At 42.7% G+C, this 23,462-nt stretch overlaps 1 protein-coding gene across 3 annotated transcripts in view; it reads left to right on the top strand.

Annotated features, from left to right (window-relative positions):
* The first annotated feature begins 1,908 nt into the window (after nt 1-1,908).
* Nucleotides 1,909-23,462, top strand: part of SCML4 (Scm polycomb group protein like 4) — a 152,557-nt gene continuing 131,003 nt past the window's right edge. Inside the window, exon 1 of one of the 3 annotated variants that reach the window (XM_075597565.1) lies at nt 1,909-2,273. The gene's annotated coding sequence lies outside the window, so the exon portion shown is untranslated. The remainder of the gene's footprint in view (nt 2,274-23,462) is intronic. The other 2 variants (XM_075597563.1, XM_075597564.1) reach the window with 2 other exon arrangements.

Raw genomic sequence — 23,462 nt, 5'->3', positions numbered from 1 at the left:
GATTTGTCTAGGGGGGGCGTGGCCGTTTGCAGAGGTCCCATGCTCTTCCCCCAGGCATTTAAATTAAATGCCGGGGGATCGCATGAGGCCTCTGCAACAATAATACTTACCGGGATTCAGACGCTGTGACGTGTCTCCATGGCAACGCAGCGTCAAATGACGCTGTGGGGTCATGTGATGTAACAGGCGTCGCAAGGTGGGGGCTCGAGCTCCGGAGCAAGCAGACAGGGGGGCGCAGCAGGAAAAGTTTGCTCTCCCCTGGCCTAGCGTATATGCACGTGTACCGCTCAGGCACCTCAGGTGACTCTGAGCGGAACCCCTCCGACCCGCCACTACCACCAGCATCGGTCGTGCCCCCGAGCAGACCCGCCAACCAAACATCCTCCCGTGATCGGGCCTCGACCTGCAGTCTCTCACCTAGCTCCTGCACTGCTGGAGCGGACAGCTGGAAACTTTGTTAGCAAGGCATGGGATGATTTCCTGCCCTTGCCAAGGCCTGATATACCTTTCCCAGTAGCTCTCCCCCTCACCGCGTCACCAACTGGCCGGTAAGACGGGAGAGAGAGAGGGGGGGGGGAGGAGGTAATGGGGGAGACTAGCCATAACGTTCATGCCGCCCTGTTGCCGCGGGGGCTCAAGGATGCTTTGCAGTTTTACAAATGGAATTACCATTAAGTGGTAAATAAAATATATTAAATAAGGGGCAACAACTTAAATGTTTGGAATAAGTGATTTAAGTGAATGGATGTTAACGCATTGTCAATGTGAGCTACCCCAATTCTCACTATTTTGAATATGGGCTTTAAATGGTAAAATCAATACTTCCATGATTATTTTATTTTAAACTGCTTAAATGCTATCAAAATTAACTGAAATGCTACAGCGTAAAACTAAGGGTAAGAATCACAGCAGAAAGCATGATTGTTACATCAACACCCAAAGGGAAGTGGGGGAGGGGAGTGGAAGGGGTCCTATTTCTCAGAGTCTCTGATCTGCAAACCGGTTTAAAAACAGAACAAGTATAATGAAAGAAAACAATGTCAACGAAAGCAAGGGGGTTTGTTTAAATAAATATAATGCTAATATTCTTTTCTACTTTTTTTTTTTTTTGCATCACTATTGCCTTAGATTTGAAGCCGGCTGACTTGGATAAAGAACCTGTAATGGGTTTGCTTAACCCATTCACTGCCAGAGAGGCTCTGCAATGCATCGCCTGCCTGGCTGCAAAAAGGTTACAATTAGGCAGGGGAGGTGCTGTATGCAGAGGTAGCAGTATCGCATGCTTCCTCCTAATATAAGGCAGTTCCTAATCGCCAAAGAAGAGAGAGAACGGTGGAGATAAGCTTGGACCCCTGATGAATTTGCTGAACCTGGTCGAGGAACGGCTAAAACGGCCTAATATTCATGTTGCATAAATACAAATGACTACGTCTGCATACATAATAAAGCGCAGCAAATGCATCAGCATGATCTTTCCATTATTCAGGCTCCGTATTCCTTTTCATACGCGATGCGTGTACCGATTTGCACATATATATCCCCACGTGTGCAGCCTGACATATTAGCAATGCCTAAGTACGTGCATGCACTATATTATGGATGGGTGTGTTTATCAAGGAATGTCTTCATGCGGGTATCATGTGAGAACCAGTTCTGGCCCAAACTGCTGCATGATCAGGACAAAGAGATGATGTTACAGTCTGGTTTCTACGGCAACAGAGGAGGGGGTAGTTAAAACCAAAACGCTGACAATATCCAGGCTGATTATTTTAGTGTTATTCATGTTTCTAAAATCCTAATTTCCTGAAAAGTGTGAATATATGTGTTATTTTCTCCCCCCTCCACTGACAATTCATTTTGAAATACACACATGTATATGTTTGTATAGTAACATATCTTTTTCTTGGCTCGGCTGCTAAGAGGAAGGAACACGACACACAGGCCTCGTTTTCTGCATGTAAAATGTGTGTGTTCTTTAAAAGCCAGTGGTTGGCTGGTTTTCCGGACATGATGTGGTTGAAGCTGTCATCGTAATGGAAATTCATTGCTGTAGCTATGGTAAATCGAGTTTTCTGCCTGTGCTGAATGCATTAGTCTAATGAGATGTTTGCAGCTGGAGAGCTGAACTGCTGGAGACTTACAGCTTGCTAGCAGACAGGGAGAAGATGGCTTTTGCATTGGTTTGTGTGCATGTGTTGGCAGTCATCTGTCCTTCAGGTCTAAACACCAGTGCTCTGTAAAGAAACGGATAACTGTTCTATAAAAGGCAATAGGTAAGACATTGTTTTTACCTGCTATTATTTTCTGTTGTTTTGTACGGACAGTATTTAGGCTTGTATATTTTCCTAGAAAGGCTACAGCTATGTGGAGTCACAGTTATGTATGTATGTGATCAACTCATGTAGATGTGTGTATTTATTTGTATGTGTTTAATACATATACATATATATGTGTGTGTACTGTATATGTGTGTATATATATATATATATATATATATACACACATTTACACACACATAATGTATAATAAATATATATTATGCATACCCCTCTGTTTAATCATGTATATATTAATGTTTATGTATATTATCCTGTATGCCTCTCTGTCTAATCATATGATATAGCCCAGTGTTTGAATTCCCACGTCAAATACAAGTAAACTGAGAAGTATATTCCATTCAGTATTATCAATGCAATTTGACATTTCCTCTGTGTATTTGTCTTTCTGCTAGTGTGAAAAATCAGACTTCGAGTTGCTTTATCATTTATTGCATCTAGAACAAATTACATTTCCTATACAAGAGGGTTTTGGATGTTTTTTTTGTATTTACGTATCAATATGGATTATTATAACAAGTTATTTGTGTTGGGAGTGGGTGATGTATGTATTTTAAAGCTATTTTAATGCATATGTCACTTTATGTCTAGAATTCCTCCTCTACCACACCAAGTTGCAGGGAAACAATGATTATTTATTATAGAGAGGGAGCTTTACTAGTTGGTCAGTGTTATAATAGTGACACTTCCACTATCAGTCCAGTAAGGACCATGTTGGAGCTGCAGCTTTATTCTCATCTGCTCTTCAAAATAGGAAAAATAGATGTCTCCATAGATGATGCCTTTTGAGGGTTTTTAGCTTGTAACGCAGAACTTAAATGTCAGTCAGACTGGCTATGGATCCCTTTCGCCAATATCGAATGATCCGATGTCTTTATTACTGTTGTTTTCATTTAATCACATTTTAATCACATATCCTAATATCTTAGAAAATCCAATAAAGCCAAATGAGAGATGATGGCCCCTCCCACTGATTTAAAGGCCATTAACCTCCGTTAGTGCTTTAAGAACCAACCATGCACTGGAAATTAATTGTTCGCTATTATTAATGAGGTTTGGCTTTAATGTTGTTAGCAATAGCAAATGACTATAGGTGGGCATTTTCTGGGAGCTTGGCAGTGTGAAAAGCTTGGCAGAAGTTATACCTAGGGCCATCCCATTATACAGATGTTACAGACGGCAGGTGTCGTAGGCATTTTTATTAGTCATTAGACCATTTCCTTTAAGTTTAACGCAAACTGCCGAGGCTGCTTCATTAATATGCATGAAGTATAAAAGAACTAGATTAATGGGTGTCATCATTCATAGCTATAGCAAATATGGAGAACTAGCAGAAAATATGTGAGGGTCATTAATTAAAGTGTCAAATTGGACGGCTGTTGCCCAATTGACCCAATACACCTCATTTTTTTTGTAGCACATATTAGCCATATTATTGGGATTTGCACTAGTGACGTTACTTAATTACAACGAGACATAAACGGAACTGTAGTATATGGAATGATTTCAGATGAATTGAAAGCACTCGTAACACCTCTTGCATCCTTATCTTTCACTTTATGAAAGTAGAGAGTCAGCAGCCAAGTGCTAGGCTTTGTAACATTTTCGGGCCTATGTTCTAAGCATTGCAAACGTAGTCTTTGTCGCAAAACCGGCGCGCCTAAATCTAATTTTAAATTGCGCTCGTGCACGTCTATGTACTATGTCTCAATCTGTGCCAGCAGCGTCAAAAAGGAATTTTTATATTGTTTTGTATACTGCGCTAGGCATATGGGGGATAATTGGGCTACAGGAGAATGTTTCTGCATGCCAAAAAAATGGAGAAAGTGCCTCAAAATAGTCCATCATGTTCGATTTGGCATAAACCCTAAAAAGCCTCTTAATAGTGTTAGTGCAGAATTAAAATGCTATGTATCAGACTAAAAATGTAGTTGACGTTGCACGCATTTAATAATATATACAAACAAAAAGTGTTATTTTTACAGTATGGCTATTATACATAATATTACACTAATAATTTATATTTAGTAACACTAGTTACAAATGTTTAAAAAACAACATATAATTCTGTTTTTATTTCAATTGTATTAATCATGTATTCAACATGTGTAAAAACGAATTTCAAACAACAAATTATGCGTCATACGTATAAAGTCTTCATACCTACTATGCATATTTTATGAAGGTTTGTATTACTTTTTAGCAATTTTGACACACAACAAAATGTCAAATATGTCCACTAAAAAGGTATCACTAACCACAGAGGTGTAATGCTGCTCGATACATATTTTACAATATGCAACTACATTAACATTTTAATCTTGTAATTGAAGATACATACAGTATTGTTATGTAAGGCTGAAAGGTCAATTCTAAACTGCACCACAATGAATAACAGTAAATGTACAATACATACACAATGACTGCCACACACAGAATGGTGAACATTTTGTGATTTTAAAAGAAAATTGTTGGATAATTTAAAAATGCAGGAGTAAGGAAAAGTAAATGTTAATACAGATACAGCGTTATATAATACATTTTTTGGTATAAGTGAATATCCCATTTAATCGTGCAGCTGAATTTTCTAACATGGCACACATTTACTACACAAACAGACAGGAAGTGCAGTAGGATTGATTGTTAATGAATGTCCTTGCCTGTGTCATGTTACACATACACATACGATAAGCTGAATATGCAAACCACCATCTAGTATCCTAGCAACCTAAATAGCATAATGTCATCCTTCCAGTAGTGTACTTTAGACCTGCATGTATAGAGCAAGGAGAATTTCACATGTTGTCTGTCGACAAAGGGCTGTTTTATTCTCTTTAAAAAAAAAAGATTTTATAGTCTCACTTGAATAATTGTGATATATATAGATATATATTTTACAATCTGTGATTGGTGTATGCCTTGCTGAATATTTACTAAGCAGGGTGCTCCCATTTGTTCAAATAAGGGTGGGTCTAGTCCAGGAGAGCTGCACTATTTAAGTAAGTAACCAATTACAGTGAAAAACACAATATTTATTTCTATAACATTCTGTATGTATGTGTATATATATATATATATATATATATATATATACATATATATACATACATATATATACATATACACACATATATATATATATATATACAAATAGGTCCGGAAATAATTGGACACTGACACAATTTTCATAATTTTGGCTCTGTACGCCACCACAATGGATTTGAAATGAAACAACCGAGATGCAATAGAAGTGCAGACTTACAGCTTTAATTTAAGGGGTCGAACATAAATATCGTATGAAACGTTTAGGAATTGCAACCATTTTCATACACAGTCCCCTTATTTCAGGGGCTCAAATGTAATTGGACAAATTAACACAATCATAAATAAAATGTTAATTTTGAATACTTTATCGAGAATCCTTTGCAGGCAATGACTGATTGAAGTCTGGAACGCATGGACATCACGAAACGCTGGGTTTCCTCCTTTGTGATGCTTTGCAGGCCTTTACTGCAGCCGTCTTCAGTTGTTGTTTGTTCGTGGGTCTTTCTGCCTTATGTTTTGTCTTCAGCAAGTGAAATGCATGCTCGATCGGGTTGAGATCAGGTGATTGACTCGGCCATTGCAGAATATTCCACTTCTTTGCCTTAAAAAAACTCCTGGGTTGCTATCCCAGTATGTTTTGGGTCATTGACCATCTGTAAAGTGATGCGCTGTCCAATCAACTTCGCTGAATTTGGCTGAATCTGAGCAGACAATATATCCCTATACACTTCAGAATTCATCCGGCTGATTCTGTCTTCTGTCACATCATCAATAACCACTAGTGACCCAGTGCCATTTGTAAGCCATGCATGCCCATGCCATCACACTGCCTCCACCGTGTTTTACAGATGATGTGGTATGCTTCGGATCATGAGCCGTTCCAAGCCTTCTCCATACTTTCTTCTTCCCATCATTCTGGTACAGGTTGATCTTAGTTTCATCTGTCCAAAGAATGGTGTTCCAGAACTGGGCTGGCTTTTTTTTTTTTTTTAACAAACAATTTTATTGGTTTTCATGGAGGGTTACAGGCAACAATCCAATAAATTTACACGAGGTGTGTTTACAACCGTTTGTACATACATTAAGGCGGGCAATCTTCCTAGACAAGGAAGCTTTGCAGGAATAAACAGAAACTCCTCCTTATTTTAAAGAAGAAATATGAGGATAGTGTGTAGCAGATAGAGAAAGAGAAAAAGAAAAGGGTGAAGAGAAGGGGGGGAGGGTAGGAGGCTTTTTTAAATATTGTTTGGCAAAGTCTAATCTTGCCTTTCTATTCTTGAGGCCTATGAATGGTTTGCATCTTGTGGTAAATCCTCTGTATTTGCTCTCGTGAAGTCTTCTCTTTATGGTAGACTTGGATAATGATACGCCTACCTCCTGGAGAGTGTTCTTCACTTGACTGGATGTTGTGAAGGGGTTTTTCTTTACCATGGAAAAGATCCTACGATCATCCACCACTGTTGTCTTCCGTGGACGTCCAGGCCTTTTTGTGTTGCAGAGCTCACCAGTGCGTTCTTTTTTTCTCAGAATGTACCAAACTGTTGATTTGGCCACTCCTAATGTTCCTGCTATCTCTCTGAAGGATTTTCTTTTTTTAAGCAGCCTAAGGATGCCGTTTCACTTGCATTGAGAGCTCCTTTGACCGCATGTTGTGGGTTCACAGCAACAGCTTCCAAATGCGAATGCCACACCTGGAATCAACTCCAGACCTTTTACCTGCTTAATTGATGATGAAATAACGAAAGAATAGCCCACACCTGTCCATGAAACAGCTTTTGAGTCAATTGTCCAATTACTTTTAGTCCCTTGAAAAAGAGGGGGCTACATATTAAAGAGATTTGGATTTGGATCCAATTTGGATGTGAATACTCTCACATTAAAGCTGATAGACTGCACTTTAACCCTATATTCATTATTTAACTGTAACTTGAATTTATTTTGGTACACAGTCAAAATAACAAAACTTGTATCAGTGTCCAATTATTTCCGGACCTAACTGTATAAATATGAAAATGGACCGGCACTCCTTGATACTTCAAGAACAATTCCATTTATTACAAGAAAACAAGCAACGTTTCAGTGCCCCCTGGGACCGTTCTAATTTTTTATAATAAAGTTAATTGTTTTTGAAGTATCGAGGAGTGCTGATCCATTTTCTTCATTTGTATCCAGTAACACTGACTGGAGCATTTAGGAGTGCCATACCACTACTATTTCCGGTGTGTGTGTGTGTGTGTGTGTGTGTGTGTGTGTGTGTGTGTGTGTGTGTGTGTGTGTGTGTGTGTGTAACAGGGAATTATCTCTGTTGAAGAAACTATCTGTAAAATACAGCAGGGATCTGGTTAAGTGCAGCAAGCGATTAACCAGACTCCACCTTGCCAATTAAATCTGTAAGAAAAGCCTCCTGTTGGAAACAGGAGATTCCTTAGCTCACATTTGGGCTGACAGAAGGAGAGCAGAGAAGCCTGCACACAGACACTGTCTTAAGCACAGAGGCTGTGCTAAGATCAAGACAACCAGACAGCCAGATTTCCTGACACAGAGGACCCAGGAACATGCCAGAGACTGACATGGAGGGCCAGCTGCTTAAGGTACTTTCTGAGACTTTGGGGTGATAGGCTGCTAATGGGAATATCCCTCCAGTCCTGCAGATAGGGTCTGGGGAAGTAAGTTAGCCCTTACAAAGGGACAAGGGTTTGTTATTTTTGTATGTTTTGCCTGGATAAAGAAACAGGCTAATAAAGCCAAGATATCATTTCACCCAAATCTGTCTCCATTATATGTACCTCTGCACACGTCTCTTACAGTATGTATGTATGTATATATATATGTATACAGGGCAGGGACTGCGTCTGTAAAAAAAGTCTCTGTAAAGCGCTACGTAAAACTAGCAGCGCTATACAAGAACAAACAATTATTATTATTACTATATATTGTGTGTATATATATATATTTATATATATATATATATATATATATATACACTGTTAAGAAAAAACAGGAAGACTTTTATTTTTCGACATATTTGGCAGTAAAATCACAACATTTTCATTAAAATGTTTGCAATAATAGGTCTGTCACAGTAGATTATTACATTTAAAATTTATTTGATAATCTAATAAATATTCTTTGGAATTTGTGACGGCATGATGACCTCATCAAGTGCATAGGTATAAAATTATGTTTGGTGCAGAAAAGCACGTTACAAAGTCTTTGACAGAGAGCAATAATTATGGTCCTAAAGGATGGTCGATGGACTGAAAAAACGAATTCGTAAAAGAATATATTGTTCTGGAGCGGGAGCAGTTGGATCAACGCATTATCGATTATGCAATCAGAGAGTGGCGTTCTCATCTTCGGGCGTAGGTTACCGCAGAGGGAGGACATTTTGAACACACTCAGAACCAGACTTTGAATTGAAACTTTATAGTACTCTTAGTGTTTCAGATTAGATTACAACAGTTTAGCACATTTATGAGGTACAAAGGAAAAACTCCTATTTCTCGTTTAATGAACAGGAACCCACCACAGCGTATCTGGTACTTGTTGAAATAATACATATGTATTATGTTAGTACATCAATTTAGTTATCAGTTGATTGTCTACATTGTGCTTCTTATGTAGTGTTAATCTATATAACACACCTACAATCGTGCACATTTTCATTGGGATTGAGCGAGAAATATATAAGATATTATGAAAAATAAAAGGGATCCCTTTTTTCCTCTATGTGTGTACTGTACATGTGTACGTGTGTATGTATATATACTGTGTTTAATTTTTTGTTTCTTGTGAATCCCGATTTATTTTTTCTTCTTGAAATATACACAGTGTGAGCATTTTCCAGCATTCCCTACTCCTCATTCATTTATCATTTAGAAGAGATAAAAGATATTATGTGTTACGCTTTTTTCTATTTTATTTATTTTTTGTTATAGGAATATTCACCTCCAGTATTCCCGCCACTTTGAGAAATAAAAATGGCGGCGTCATTAATGGCGATCTAATGAGTAAGAGAAACATCTCTAAGATTTGATGTTTTCTCCTATTACTGTATGCTGCCTCTGCTCGTATCCTGGTCCTGAAAAAGAGTGTTAGTGGTGCTGCTAATATAAAACCAGGCTAATCCTGACCTTAGAGAAGACCCTACATTTCATCCAAGCTTAAAAGCAGCAATCCCTCTGCAGGAGGGTGTTACGACCGATAATTCTCCTATATAGGACTGCACAGATAGAATTGTCATTATTTTTAAAACGTATTTGCCCCCTCAGCAAGATGGCTGCTTCCTTCATCTGAGCGAATCATAAAGTGATCTCCTTGGACAGGAGTGGCCAACTCCAGTCCCCAAGGGCCACCAACACGTCACGGTTTTAAGGATATCCCTGCAGTAGCACAGGTGGTTCAATCAACGGCTGATTGAGCCACCTGTGCTGAAGCAGGGATATCCCCAATACCTGAACTGTTGGTGGCCCTTGAGGACTGGAACGCTGGCAGTTTTCCTATCTGGTGTCACTTTATGATCCCGAAAATGCTGTTAGAGTTTAATCACGCACGCCAGGTGGTGAGACTGGCAGCAATTCTTCACTTGGAACAACCCTCCCCCTCCCCGGCTCAAACAATGTAAAAACAATTGTATATATTTCATGGACGGCTGAAACAAAGCTTTATTTACAGCGTCAATCATTTTTCACTGACAGTGGGATTTGGGGCAAATAATTTTTTATCCCAGTTACTCACCTTACCCCAAATATTGTTTTGTGTACTTTTTCCTTTCTGGGAGGAAGCCAGGTAGAGTGTGGTGCCCGGATTTCCCCCCCACATGAGTTGATTACATGCCCGCCCATCTAGGCTCGATCATTCTCTGATTAAATTACTTTTCATTAAATTCTACATGAACTACAAAATGAATGTGCTCTTTTGGAGTGCTGTACACTTACATCTCTTTCCTTACCTCCAGCTATTCACTATACGCCTGCTTGTCCCTGCACAGGGCAGTCTTCTTTCCCCCCACACATACCTTTGCATCTCTTGCATGCCTTAAGCCTTTCTCCCTATAAGACCCTATTTCTGGACCTCACTTCTCACTGGTGCTCTCCAAGCTCCCACTTTCCATGTGTTCGAGGGCTGAAATAAAGCCCTCATTATCAAGGAAGCGTGGCAGTGGCATTGAAACACTCATACCTGTAGGTACAGCCCTCTCTTTGCCATTCTTTAAAGCAGAAGTCTGTGATGATCGCCCTTTTTTCCTGCATTTTACTTTTTTTATTTTACTTTCCAACGCTGCTTTTATTTTTTTTTAAATCTGACGCTTCGTCAGGATAAAATTCTAACATTATATGAGTTATTATTATTATTATTTATTTATAACGTGCCAACATATTCCAATAGGGTTGGAGGACGAAAACAATAAGTAATAAGCATTAACATACATTGTTACAGTAGGTAAGGAGGGCCCTGCCCAATGCAGCTTACTATCTATAAGGGTGGATACTGAGGAATAAGAAGCTCGGTGTGTTTTGGATGGCTGCTTGTTAAGTGAAGGAGTTGGCGTTGGGGAAGTAGTATGTGGGATTGTGCGGAGGCAGAGCTGTGAGAGCAGTGTAATGTGTGAAGATGGAAATGCTCCAATATGCATCTGAAATACTTTACCCGAGACCAGTAACAGAGCAGCTGTAACATCAGTAAACGGCTGACTCCCTTTGGCTGCCCTTCGTTGCCAGGCTTCTGTCGATAGTGAAGGGGGGGAGGGGTATTGATGCTTTAAGAACGTGTTATCCTCTGTTGCTGGGTACGTCTCCTCAAACCAGAGCACTTAGATTATAAGATCTATAGGTCAGTAATTCCCTTATGTTTATTTCCATGGCTGATGCTTTTTATCCCTTTATTTTACATACTGTATAGACCCTACCGTACATTCTTACACATCTGTATGCTTCTTCAGGAACTCACTGCATATATAGTTAGTGCTATATCCAGATGAATAAATAATTGGAAATAAAGTAAAACTAAAGGACAGCTTAGTTTATTTAGATTTTTTCAAAAGTGTCACAGAGACCATGTTTCCTAAATGTTACGTTTAAATACATTGGATGAAAATCAGAGCATATTGCATGAGAATCTATACAACTGGCAATTTGCATTATTAAAACATTACGTCTGCAAAAGGAAAACAGATTTTCTTTAAACTATTTTTACATCTCATACTTAAATTCCTGTTTTATTGGTCAGATGGTATTTTAAAGATTTGTGACGCTTTTCACCAACATGGTGTATATAGCCAGCGTGCCCTAAGGGGGAAAAAACTACAGTGATGTGCTACTAGTGATTATCAAACCTCTCCTTTGGGCCTGAGACAGACCAGGTTTCTGAAGCGGTCACCCAACATTCTGTTCATATTCACCTGTGTGCAAGTGTATTGGTTAATGTTAACACTTTGAGTGGTCCCTGAAAATCACTGAGCTAGACAGAACACTACTTCTTTGTTTAAATACCGAAGACATTTGTCCTTTTTTTTTTACAATCAAAGTCAGGGCGTGAAATATTTTTTCGGAATGGCTTCCCAACGGTCAGGCAGTTTTAGGCTGAGTCCCCGGTGGTGACGGCAGCGTGGGCAGGGTCCAGCGGGTCTTGTTGTCTTGACTGACGAAACGCGTGGCGCGTCAGCCAGCAGGGAAGACAAGAAATGTGTCTCCCCATGCGGCGACGTGGTCACGTGGTGTGCTGGGAGCCAATGGCAGGGCAGATAGTTTGGACCAATGGGAGCACAGTTAGTGTAGACCAATGGCAGTGCAGTATTTTCAAAACAATGAGAGGGAAAATCTCTGGTGGTAGTAATACAGTTCTTTGTGCTCCAACCCTGCAGCTTGTGCCTTGCTTGCTGCTTGCGGCATTATTATTATTATTATTTTATTCTTATTACTTACTATTATACTTGTAATTATAGGCTAAAGCTGGTCAATTCTGGGAATTATTGAAATCCCTGCTCTCTGATAGGTTAAAATTCTGGGCATTATCCAATCAGTAATGGGCCAGAATTTTTGGCACCCTGCCAAGTTTTTCAGCCAATCAGCTTTCAGTTTTCATTCACAACAGTGAAATTTGATCTTAGACAGGGGAGGTGATTGGACAGAAGGCACCAGCCAGGTACTGACTCCTCCCCCACCCTGCCTACAGAGAGCTCCGAACAGGAGAGTGAGGGGAAAGGTTTGTGTGTCTGTTGTGTGTTTTGTGGGTGTAAAGGGGGTCAGCAGAGTGTTTTATGAGTGTGTCTTCTGTTGGTGTGGGTGTAGGGGGGGCCGCAGAGTCTTGTTGGTGTGTGTCTGCTGTGTGTGTTTTGTTGGTGTAGAGGGGGAGCTGCTTGTGTGTGTGTCTTAAGTGTGTGTTTTGTGGGTGGAGGAGGGGTGCAGAGTGCTTTGTTTGTGTGTGTGTCCGCAGTGTGTGGGTTTACAGGGAGGTGCAGTGGTTGTAGGGAGGGGGCTGCTGGTGTGTGTTTTGTGAATGTAGAGGTGGCAGAGTCTGTTTTGTTGATGTGTGTATATCTGCAGTGTATGTTTTGTAGGTGCAGAGGGGGCTGCAGTGTGTGTTTTGTGGGTGGAGGAGGGTGCAGAGTGTTTTGTGTGCCTGTAGTGTGTGTTGTTTTGTGGATGTAGAGCTGTTAGAGTCTGTTGCTTTGTGGGTGTAGAGGGGGGGGGGCTGCAGTGTGTGTTTTGTGGGTGGAGGAGGAGTGCAGAGTGTTTTGTGTGTGTGTCTGTCTGCAGTGTGTGGGTTTACATGGGGGTTGCAGTGGGTGTAGAGTGGAGCTGCTGGTGTGTGTTTTATGGATGTAGAGGGGGCAGTAGTCTTTTTTGTTGGTGTGTGTGTTTGCTGCATTGTGTTTTGTGGGTGTAGAGGGGGGCTGCAGTGTGTGTGTGTGTGTGTGTGTGTGTGTGTGTGTGTGTGTGTGTGGTGGAGGAGGGCTGCAGAGTGTGTTTTGGTGTGTGTGTGCAGTGTGTTTGTGGGTGTAGAGGGGGGCTGCTGTGTGAGTTTTTTGAGTAGAGGGTGGAGGAGGGCTCCAGTGTGTTTTGTGGGTGTAGATGGAGGGCTGCACAGTGTGTAGGGGGGGACTGCAGAGTGTGTTTGTGTATATAGAGGGGTTTACAGAGTCTGTGTGTGTCTGTCTGTCTATAGAGGGGGCTGTGTGTATGTACAATTTCCTTTGAATAAACTTGCAGTAAAAGCAAAAGAATGTAGACAATCATGCTGATAAAAATCAATATGACTACAAAAATGTATCTTTTTTATGAAAAATGTAAACAAATTTAAAATAAGCCTGTATTTAGCCTATAATAGTAATAATCCCGTGGCTCGCAAGTTTACAATGCTTTAACCAAAGGGTTAATCTAAATGGCCATTTTTCAAGAGAATATATAAGTATTTTACTGTGTATTTCTGTCATGTTGTATGTAGCATTGGGCTTCTCTGTCGTCTGTTGTATACATATGCCACGCTCAATAGCACTCCTTTTTGACACTTATACTGTATACATGTATATATTTTGTGGGGGCTCAGGGGTTCCCAAAAAGAGTTTGCTGGGGTTTTGTGTTTTGTTAAACTATTCACAGCTGTTTCAGCTGTTGGGGGTTAGTCGCTCCTCCCTCCCAGGTTTTAAGCTCACCCCTCCCCACTTCCCAAGTCAGCAGGTCCTTTTCATTTTACTGGATATAGATCCAATGTGGTCTTTCTCCCTCCTAATAGAGGTAAATGAGAATTTTAATCCTAATAGAGATATATTAGTATTTTATCTGGTAGTGTTAGGACTTGCGAACAGGTGTCTGCCTTGTCGTGGCTTGCAAGCTTACAACGCTTTGGCCAAAGGGTTCAACTAAATGATCTTTTTTCAAGAGAATAAATAAGTATTTTACTGTGTATTTTTGTCATGTTGGATGTAGCATTGGGCTTCTCTGTCGTCTGTTCTATACATTTGCCACGCTCAGTAGCTCTCCTTTTTGACACTTATATACATATATATATTGTGGGGGCTCAGGGTGCCCAAAAAGAGCTTGCTGGGGTTTGTGTTTTGTACATCTGTATGATGACACAATTGATAGGAAGTAAATATCTGTATATAAATATATATTTAGTTATACACATACAATATATATATGAGAATGTAATATATGTACACATCTGTGAACAGGGAGCAGAGCTATATACAGGGTATATATTCAGCTGTAAATAGAGGGTTACACAGCTATTTAATATGCAAGCAGTATGCATGTGTGTGCATACTGTATGCATTTTGAGTCCCAGGAGGGACTGAAATGTCAATCTAAATAAATCATCACTTTATTTCTTCTATTCGAGTGTGCTGGTTCATGTGTTCCTGCTAATTCCACTCATCCATGCAGATCAGATCTGTACCATCCAGAACTATTATATATATAATGGATATATATATATATATATATACACATACACACACACACACACACACACACCAAAAGAAAATTATATATATAGCAGAAAATAGCCGTGTTAGTCCAGTTGCGATAGTGCAGAATAAATGAGTTCTTCAGTATTCGGTGATACCTTTTTTATTTGGACTAACAAATTATGTCATAGGACAAGCTTTCGAGAGTTATCCTCTCTTCTTCAGGTCAAGCAATACTGATATACAAAGGGTTCAATGGCTAAAACTGTGGAGGGGAAAAAAAACAAAAAAACCCAGATATTTACTCTAGATAAGGTAGGGTGTTAAGTGTTTGTAGCCAAGGGATCCCTTAGTTGAAGTGTCACGCACATCCTCTTTCAAGCAAAGATAGCCTTCTTCATAATCTTGACTATTCCAATGGCCCTACCTAGATAAGGGTCACTCTCCCCTAACTTTAAAGCAACAAAAGGTGACCATATTTCTACACATAAAGTAGCAGATATAAGACATACCCTTAACACCCTACATTTAACACAGTGAAACTCCTCTCCTCTGGTGTCCTCCAGGAGCCTAGTGGCCTGGAAGCTTCTTCAGCAACTTTTATACCCCTGTATGATGTCAATATCCAACCCCTATAACTGGGCAAGATACAGACATCCTTAAACTGTTAGGATTCATTCATGGTCAGCTGACGATTCTAGCAAGTTCTGGAACTAAGGAGTGACCAGGCACCTGACAGGAGTTACTTTGTCCACATGGAATAAGCTACATAGAATTTGCAACATTAGTTGCATTTAGCTAGGGCCTTTCCTAGACATTAACCTGCAAACTCCCTATTAACCTCTTCAGTAGACAATATTAATCCCACTAGGGGGTTACAAATGATAATAATAATTTGCCTAAATCGAACGTCATCATGTTAACCCTTTCTTGCTACTTATATCATGCTGCATAAAAGCCTGCACAGCTTTAACAGTTTCTCTCTCGTTTTCATGGAGATAGATTAAAACTTAAATGTTTCCCCCTCCCCCCCCATTTAAATGCTTTTATATCTGGCCATCAGCAGATCTCCTGGAAGTAGGTGGGTGGGGGAGCTAAAAACTATTAGAAGGTTGTCACTATCATTCTAAAAATATAAATCTAGTTCCATCCAGAATTCAGCTCAGACAACATGGTAAAAAGTAATTCAAGCAGCAATTCTGCCCAAATTGGGTATTTACATAATTGGACCTAGGGAACCCCCCAGAGCTGAACCGTATAATTTTCAGCTCTGAAGAACCCCTGGATCCTGAGTTACTTACAGTTTTCATTGTCGGTGCACTTCCGGGATTTTCAAAGATGGTGCCCACGACATTTCAATAGGAAGCGGCAATGTCGTCTGTTGTGACTTGCTATTGGCCAACAGTTTGTCAGTCATTTTTAATCCCCCAAGAGGGGAAAGGAAACACTGTCACGTAAAACTGTAAGTACCTGGAGAGGCAAAGCTGAAAATAATGCATATCAGTTCCAAGTTTCCAATTCTGAAATACATTAATACATTGAAACAGAAACAGCATTACTGTAAATACGAGCAGCTTTAAATGAGAGGTTAGGACTTGCCTGATCTGTGGTTACCTTGGTGTGGTGGGCAATCTTTTCATACTTTTTTGTCAAATGATGTACCTAAAACACGAATTTGAATGAAATGTTAGAAAAGTTAAAGCAGTATTAGTGCCCAAATGTATTAACCTTTTTAAACAGGATTCACCCCGTGGGGTGCCACACATAGCTAAACCATGCTACTGTAGCTCTATGGACCCTCTGGATTTCCAGATACTCATCGGTGACGATAACGTTTCTGCTTCAGGGGATTTAAATGGTGGTCCAATAGGTGGCCACAACTGATAACCATGGCCCGGCCCGGCCTTACAGTTTGCGGGGCCCAAGGCCAGTAGAAGTAGTCAGGGATGGTGTGTGTACTGTATGTGGGTTGCAGTGAGTGTTGAGAAAGGGTCGAGGGGGTCATACATTACCCGGAGTGGCCCTCCTCCTGTCATGTAACTTTAGTAGGGTCATCCCTAACTACAATTTTGCCCTTCTCCTGGCAGTAAGCCCTGGTACAGCAGGCCTGCCAGTAGTCATCATGGGGTTTTCCCCCTTCACTGGTGCTGCCCCTGAGTGTCAGAGGAGGCGGGTACAGCAGGTTTGAGACTGCCCAATCCTGGGACAAACCTGGAGCCTCTTCTGGCTGTACTTAAGGGCAGACACCGCCCACCATCTTGAGTTGTTCCTTCCCTCTGAGGAAGGCAGGTTACACAACTGGGAACCTGAGATTGGGGCCTTCCCATGTGCTCTTCTCTCCGGGGGACAGTGAGTTTGGACCATACCTCTGCTAGGGAGGTAGGGAAGAGCTAGGACGGCTGCGGGTGCCCTTGGCCTGTAGTGGCATCCAGGGACCATCATCCAGTGAATACTGACAGACTGTATCCGGCAGAAGACTGCTGAGTAACTGTTACTGCAGAGTGCAGTAATAAACCCGTTCCTGTTTTGCAATACACCTCCTACCTGGTGCATGACCTTACTGGGGGGAGAGGTAATAAGTTCTACCGTGGAGGATCACCTCCTGGAGTCCACGGAGTTCCTGGAGTCCACGGCAGATGGAGGCGCTGCACTGCTAAGTAGATATGTGGGGTATGAACCCCAGAAGCCTGTTCCTGTGTTCTCACTACCACCGGCGGACGACTCAGCCCTCCTGTTGCCAGTAGGTATATGCACCATACACCCTGTAATGGCCCCTATCTGCGATTGGGTGGGGGAAACACCGTTACATAACGTTGCGGGGTCATTTGATGTCAGATTGCCATGATAATGCGATGCTGCAGAAGAAGGGCCACTCTGGAGAAGGTAAGGCCCCCCTCTAACTACTGACTTCAACACACACACACACACACACACATAACTCTCTCTGCCCGGCTCCTAGGGAGTTTACATTGATGTCTCTTATATTGGCTTTCGCAGAGGGTATTACCTTGTCAGGGTGCTCGATTCGTGCAGTTTGGGAAATGCAATAGCAATAATGGGTGCCAGGAACTTTACTAATTCAACAGCAGCTTTATTAGTTACATTCATATACAGTACACTGGGAACTTGGTATAGACATAACTGCATTCTTCCTGGTGCTGTCTGAACCTTGTCCTCCTTAGCTGCCCCTATCTCGGCCCGTTTGGGAGGTGCTGAGGCTTTATCCCCATTGTTACCTAATGGAGCCCTCTTCTGGATTGCCTTGGTTGAGCTTCATCTCTTTAGGGCCCCTGTTGGGCCTTGTGTTACTCTCCCTCTCTAGGTAGTCAGCATCCCTCTCACAGGCACTGTATGCCACCTCATGGCGATCTGGAGTAGGGCCAGCTATGGACCCTCCTTTGAGGCTGGTCCAACTACCCTGCGAGGCTGTACACAGTGGAGCCCCCCTCAGGGCATAGGCTGCCGCTATAGGGTGTTATATAGTATGAACCCATTCTTAAGGTCTCTATCTAATGGGGCACTTTTCCTAACTATAAAACAATAAAAGAGGCGATCCTATCCTACCCTATATATACAGGATATACTTTGAAAACTTACATAATATACACGTACATACTATCCCTCCTCTGTGTCTACTCCAGGGATCTCCCTCCAGAATCTTCTACAGCTCTATATATACCCACTCGTGACATCCCAGATCCCCATGCCTACAGTGGGAGTGGTTAAAAGTATACTTCATATCCTGTACCAGGTGACAGGCTAAGCATCTTCTAGTAGGTGGGCATGGCTAGGTATCTGCCTAGTCACTCTGTACCAGTTGATGGGAAAGACTACATCAACCCACAGTTATCCATCTGAAGCAATCACAGTAATCCCAAAGGGAGGGTTCACACACCTACCTTGGGGTGTGGAGGACTCCCCACCCAGCTCCCTCCTCCGGTCGGAAGTTGGATTTTGGCGTCGACAGGAGGAGGGAGAGTATTGCAGGTGGTCAGGGAGCCGCCAGCCGCCACTGCTGGGGAGAAACCTAACCCATCACACAACCCTCCAACGCAGGCTCAAAGGTGTGAGGCCCAAGACAGCCGCCTTGCTCACCTTGCCCTAAGGCCGGGCCTGATTTATTATGCGACTTCTAATAGGCCTGAGATGTGGCACCCATTCTGTTTCCCCTAGAAGGAATTTTAACATGGGCATCTTCACGGCAAAATATAAATACAAAATAGCTAAAACAATGTGGCTTAGCCCTGCATGATTTATGTGTGGCCAGGTCTCCACTCTGGGCATCCCCCTTGGTTTGCCATGTTCCCTCTTACCTCCGATAGCACTGCGGAGGGGGCAGGGGCGTTCGGCAAGTGCCGGTAGGAGCAGGGAGGTTGTGGCAGGCGACCCAGTCGCCGGAGGCTCTCGGCAGCTCCCGTAGCAGGATCCGCCATATCAGTTATGCGCGCGCATGCGCAGACGGTTCGTGCATGCACAGAGAACTCTCCTAGCGGCGTCCATTAGAGATACAGGGCTCCCCGAGGACTACAAGCCCCACAATGCACAGGGGCAGCGAGTCAGGTGCTGCTACACAGCCAATAGGGCTGCCAGGATTCCCCGCACCAGAGATGGATACATTTCGCTCGCCGAGGAGCACGCCAGTCAGAGCTGGGACAAGGAAAGGGTAGGGTGTGAGTATAGGATGTCTGTGGCCCCTGCACTAGGCCAGAGACCCCCTTAGACCCCAGCTAGGCCCCGACTCCCCTAAGCTTGTGGTTGCTGCAGGGACAGGTCCATTAGCTAGGGACACTGCCCCTGTAGTGCCAAGTGTTAGGGACACATCCAGGACGCAGCAGCAAACTGGCAATCCGGTGGTCTGGAACCAGATCACCCCACAGATAAGAGACTCTTCATGGTGGACTCCCCAGCTGGACACCACCCCACGTGGAGGTGGACTTGTCGCTGACAATGACGGCGTGGGACCGGATGGGCCCTTGTCTTCAGGCGGCGCTACCGGGTGCTGGAGTACCCGGCAGGTATCACACCTACATCTACAAGTGCACCAACTTTAACACGGGTTGTGAGCAGCGCTGTCGCACACATTGGGTGGGCTGACTCTTGTGGACGCCAGGGTGGATGGGTGCCCAGGGGCACCTCAGTACTTTGGGGTATATCCCATCTGGGTGTGGACACTGTGTTGGAGGGCACAGTGGGGTTATGGCCGTGCATGGCCTATTTAGTGTGGGTGTTATATTGCTATATTGTTATTCCCATTTTCATATGCATGCAGTAAACTGTTATCTATATCATTGTGTGTGTTGTTACATTGGGTCCTGTGACGGGGTTATCCAAGATAGTAGGATCCCGCACAGGTAGAGGCGCTGTCACCAGACGGATCAGGTACACCCCAGGCTCCCTGCAGAGGAGGTTCAGGCCTCCTGTGAGCCACAAGTAACGCACCACACACACCGTAGCCGCCATATCTCCCATAGGGTGGGGGAAGTGCGCTACATAAGTAATAGGAAAGTGTTCATAAATATGACATTTTGGGTTGTACAGAATTTGAATATGCTTTGATCATGTGTTTTTTTTACTAAATCTTATTAACCTGCCATTGGGCATTTATTTACTGTAGCATGACTAGCTACCTGCCTGCGTTATAGCACAAATATGGTCTCAACCTTTCTAAAACAAGGTCCAAATATTTTATCCTCAATATTTAAAAGGTTAAGGGTTTCTTGTTACCAGGCACATTGCAGCTACTTTTGTAAGCTTCATTGATCATTGGAAAGAAGATATAGATTTCTAAACCCCTTCAAGCAGGGATTGTAGAGACTTTCTTGCTCACTGTGCTGCCTAATGAAAGGTTATCATGGAAATACATGTCTGAGCTTTTTGTTGTGTGCAACTACACTGCAGTGCAGCATAATGATCTATAGCACCTACTGTAGAAAAAGCTCTGCGGTTATTGAAGAAGACTGAGCACCTTTTACTGCTGCAGGGGTCTCTATACACTGCAGACTTCTCACACAGGAAACCTGTGCTCTTCATGCAATAGAAATTCTACAACACTAAAGCATGTCTTCATTTAGGGGGGAAGTGTTACGGTTTTCTTATTCTATACAAACAACACAAATAACATTACAAATCATAATATGAGCATGTTATGCAATTACACATCCCTTTCTGGTTTGTTTCCCTTAAACTGCATACCAAGGTGATCTATAGTAACATACTGTAGTAGTGATTAATATATACCTGCTTCCTCACTTCCACATGAGTTTTTGCATCAGGTCAAATTGAGTGAAAAAAAGTAATGACACCCGCTGTCCTTAGAGTTAGGGTCATATTTATTAAGCAGTCTATTGTCGTAAGGCACATTCTGGCACTACACTTAGTCAATGGTCTATGAAATGCCTCCCAGCTCTAGAAGGTGCCTTATGGCAGAAGACTGCTTATTAAAATGCATGCTAATGTGACGGGCAAATATAAAGTGTTATTATTTTCTCTATAGTATACAGTACAACCCTAAAATATAGAGATACATTTACCAAGAGGTGCTAAACTGTGAAGCTCCTTACTGCCCATGAGTACGTGAATGGGCCTTAAGGTGCTTTGCAGCTTAGTAATGCTTAGTTAACATGGCTCATAATCATATTTGTTCCAACCAAAATGACAACTTCAGACACTGAGAGACTTCTTTCTATGAAAAGGGTATATATAAACCAAACATTGTAGCCTGACAAACTGACGCCTCAATACATCCAGACAAGAACTGCTACTGGGGACTCGTCTTATCTCCTACTCAGTTGAACTCTTGAAAGTAAACTTCCTGCACAGAACATATGATCAAATAAAACATTTTCAGCTGTAAGTGGCATGTAGAGGGGTATTCACAAAAGCACCAAGTGCCCAAAGTGAATGGAAATTAGAATGCAATCTGAACCTGTTCCTTTTGTGAATCTCAGTCGTAATCTTATGACTGTATTTAAATTGTCTCTATCTTTCAATGGCTGAATGTTACATGTAAACCTGAACCAAGTGTCTAGACTCAAAATCAAGACATGCTGAGAGTCACTCTGTAGTGCTTGTTGTAGCTCCAGTCGGTCGGTGACCAGCATCTGTAACCAACATCTACTGAGAAGTATTTTATTTAACACAGCAAATGAATATACAGTATCACTTATGAGCTCATTTGCACGTCTCAGACAGGTCCACAACCTGCATTTCCCCATTGTCTCTTAGCATACAGTGCTTCCAATGCAGTCAGGGATTCTGGGTAATGACATGCAAATGAGCACTCCCAGTGCATCACTTTTTGCTTCTTATCTGTGTAGCACTGTTTCTCCCTGAACACAGAAACTACAAATGCTGTATAAACCTGTTGGCTTGCAGGGCCTGAGCCTCTGCCACGGAGAGCCTAGCGATATAATTCTGGTGCAGCGCCTCCACCTGGGAGGAATCCCGAGAGAGCGGGAGGAGCCCCTCACAGGACACAACCCAATAATACACTTGGCAGGATAAAACAATAATAACTATTTTTCTCAATGTCATATGCTTATTGCTGTACATGTATAAACGCATTATATACCCTTTCTCACTAAGAGTACAACTAGCCAAAGCATCACGCAGGACGCAACCCTCCACCGTGTTCCCCACGCCGTGTCCAATGTCCCACAACCAACCCCAAGTGTGTGGTGACCGTGCAGCCCTAGTGGGATAGTAGTATAGTTGGTGCACTTATAAATGTACATGTCGGCCGCTCCTGCGCCCGGGCCTGCAGACAGCTTTCGAAAAGGATCCGCCACACAGCGATCCCTTCTGCGGTCCCTCCGGGGCGAACCCACCTGGATAAAGTCTCTTCCTCTGGTGACGCCTGGTCCCAGACCCCTCCTCAGGGAGTGCAGCGTCCGCTGTGTCCATAAACTAAGCAGTTGTAATGGGACAGGTTCCATATCCTAGGGCCTGTCCCTGAAGCAACCACAAACTACAGTGTGTCTCAGGGCCTATCTGGGGCCTAGGGGGAATTTCTGCGCATGCCCTAGTGACTGAAAAATGGCGACGCCCTTCGTAGGGAGCCGCCGGGAGTCCTCGGCGACTCAATCGCCACCCCGGCATCCGTACCCCCGCACCGGAAGACGCGTGCACGGCGCGCACTCGCGCCCGCACCTGGTCGCAGCTCTCCTGACCGCCGCGGAGGTGGGTACAGGGGGGGGGGGGTTTAGACACCCAGAGGGGGACCTGGCTACATCTGGTTAAGTACATTGCCAGTAAACCCACTCACAGACCATGTGGGTCACAACAGGTTAGATTACTAGGTATGCAATGTGAAGCTGGGTCCTTTGTCAGGTGTACTGAGCTCACGTGTGCAAACATGAGCTAGAGAAGGCTTGTGACAGTGTGTGGGGGGTGGGGGGGGGTCTGTTTATCAAAAGTCTCACGGCTGCAAAACTGGTGGAAAACCAGTGCAAAATAATGGCACCTGGTGTGTCGGGAAAATAGACCCAAGTCTTTTTCATTAATAAACCTAGTTCAGTTTTTTTTTTTTTTGCACTTGTTCGTTTTTCCGCCAGGAGACTATAATAAAGAGTATTCTTTTCTTTAAATTCTGTACTGGGAGTTGTGTCACAGTCTCCCAGCAACAAAACCAAGGGAAGTGGGAGCAAGAACTGCACCAAATACATGAAGGCGAA

The sequence above is a fragment of the Ascaphus truei genome, chromosome 4 (assembly GCF_040206685.1).
Source record: "Ascaphus truei isolate aAscTru1 chromosome 4, aAscTru1.hap1, whole genome shotgun sequence".
Lineage (NCBI taxonomy): Eukaryota > Metazoa > Chordata > Amphibia > Anura > Ascaphidae > Ascaphus > Ascaphus truei.
Note: the sequence above shows the minus strand (reverse complement) of the source record. Positions and strands in the feature narration are given on the sequence as shown.